This window comes from Babylonia areolata, chromosome 27 (genome assembly GCF_041734735.1).
Source record: "Babylonia areolata isolate BAREFJ2019XMU chromosome 27, ASM4173473v1, whole genome shotgun sequence".
NCBI classification, from domain to species: domain Eukaryota; kingdom Metazoa; phylum Mollusca; class Gastropoda; order Neogastropoda; family Buccinidae; genus Babylonia; species Babylonia areolata.
Genome location: NC_134902.1, coordinates 22,359,182 through 22,361,654, shown reverse-complemented (window position 1 = coordinate 22,361,654; position 2,473 = coordinate 22,359,182).

Here is a 2,473-nt window from a genome sequence, read left to right as displayed (position 1 = left end):
TTGAGACACGTGATACAATCAAACAGGAAATCACTCATCAGTTCAACGGTTGACACGTGCATGCTTTGTCGACCGACAGTTATCGGTGTTTAGTTTCACCTGGTTTCAACTTCCACACCCTCCTTACATAACACACGAGGATAATCGTCTCAGCAGCGTGGTGGAGGGGGTGCAGGGGGAAGGGAGTGCAAGGCCATCGGATCTTTTAACTCTCTCCATACGAACGGCGAAAGAGACGACGTTAACAGCGTTTCATCCCAATTACCATCATCAAAATATTGCAAGCGGAACGCTCTTATACTGAAGAAGTGAATGTTGACAAAGAATACCACAGTTCTGACGACGGAAGCTAAAGGTTGGGTCATTCAGACACCCACTGGACATCCGAGGGGTCTGTGTAGAGGAGAAGAGAGGACTGGCCGTACTGAGTGAGTTAATGATGTATAAACTGTTGAATGGATGATGGATTCACGCAAACAATATTGGAATGTCGGGCTGAAATCGTTTTTTGTAGATTACATAGAGTCACACAAATAATTATAACACTGGTTGGTGCGGTCGCTTCGAAATGATTCTCTCCCCTTCTTTCTCTTCTTGACTTCTCTTCCCCTCCTCATCCCTTTGTCTCCCAGTCTGTCTGTCTGTCTGTCTCTCTCTCTCACACACACACCTCTCCCTCCTTTCTCTCTCTCTTTTCTTTAAGCCCCCATTTTAAATTTTTAGCTTGAAATGCTGGACTGAAATCGGTTGTCTTTTATGTTTGGTATCACAGATTTTATGTGCACAGTTTGAATTGCTGCATCCGTTCTCACGTCTAAGTGCTTTTGTTTATTATCTGTTTCTCCCACCTACCCACCTCTCTCTCTCTCTCTCTCCCTCCCTCTCTTTCTCTCCGTCTTTGACTTTCTCTCTCCCTCTCTCTTCCTCTCCGTCTTTGACTCTCTCTCTCTCTCCGTCTTTCTCTCTCTCTCCCTCCCTCTCTCTCTCTTCCTCCCTCTCTTTTTCTCTCCGTCTTTGACTCTCTCTCTCTCTCTCTCTCTCTTTCTCTCCGTCTTTGACTCTCTCTCTCTCTCTCTCTCTCTCTCTCTCGCTGTCTATACGTATTGGGGAGTGTCGCTAAAATTTCCTGACCAGCAATGCGTTGTTAACGCCGGGAAGCATTGTTCAGCCTTGTCACGTAGCCTCAGACCTAACTGGACCTCTATAGCTACATCGTAGCCATCCTCATTCTCTATGTATAAACAAAATAAAATAAGAAGAAAAAAAAAGAAAGAAAAAAGAAAAAAAAAAGTTCTAATATCTTTGGCATTTCATGACCCGCTGTCATGGTGACCGTAGTTTCCATTTCCCTCTCCATTTCCATTGCTTTGCTTGTGGTGGCTTCCTTTCAAAGTCTGCGGTAGGTGTCGGCAGATTCACAGGGCGTCATCGTTGGAAGGACGTTGTGGCGGCCTTCATTCCTGGAAGAAGTCGTTCACTCACGCTGGCTCAGTCTTAAGTGATTATTGTCATCACTAAGGGGTTAACTCTCTCCATACGAACGGCGAAAGAGACGACGTTAACAGCGTTTCCCCCCAATTACCATCATCAAAATATTGCAAGCGGAAGGTTCTTATACTGAAGACGTGAATGTTGACAAAGAATACCACAATTCTGACGACGGAAGCTAAAAGTTGGGTCATACAGACACCCACTGGACATCCGAGGGGTTTGTGTAGAGGAGAAGAGAGGACTGGCCGTACTGAGTGAGTTAAGAAGGTGGTGCCCCGCGTGCGTTGAATCAGAACAGGCACTACTGAACACCGCTAGAAATGACAGATGGCAGCAGTGCAGGGCCTCCTCTGGTGCGTGGCCACCTGACCACTTAACATTAGCCGCTCCCTTTGTAACCTATTGCCGCCGCTGGGACCGCGGGCAGACAAACCTGTAGGGTGGGGGTGGGGGGATGGGGGGTGGCTTTGGAGGAGCCTCGTGGGGGTGAATGCCGCTGGACGGACGCAGGTTATGCAGCACAGACCCCCCCACCCCACCCCCACCCCAAACCATTACCCCATCGCCCACTAACTCACCCCCAGCCCCCACCATCTCTCAAAAAAGTAGATACCGAACAATGTGCAACAAGGAAACTCAGGAACACGAGTTTGGTAGCTGTACAATGAAAGACAAAGCGAACGAGCGGTTGGCACCTGTACTTTGAACCTTCAACTCGACCCACCTTGGGCTGGTGCGCGTTCATTGGCCGAAAACTTCCTGTTCCGTGACAACGGCACAGTGAGGACAGTGAATACGATACCCCCCCCCCCCCCCCCCACCCCCACCCCGGCGTCCACCCCCCGAGGTTTAAATCCATTGACAAGCGATCAATGCCAGAACTCGGATTGAAGTGGTTTTTTTTTGTTTTGTTTTTTTGTGGCTACCGGAGTGCCAGAACGAAAGGAATTGACATTGACAGGCGTTAGAAGCAGAGGATCAG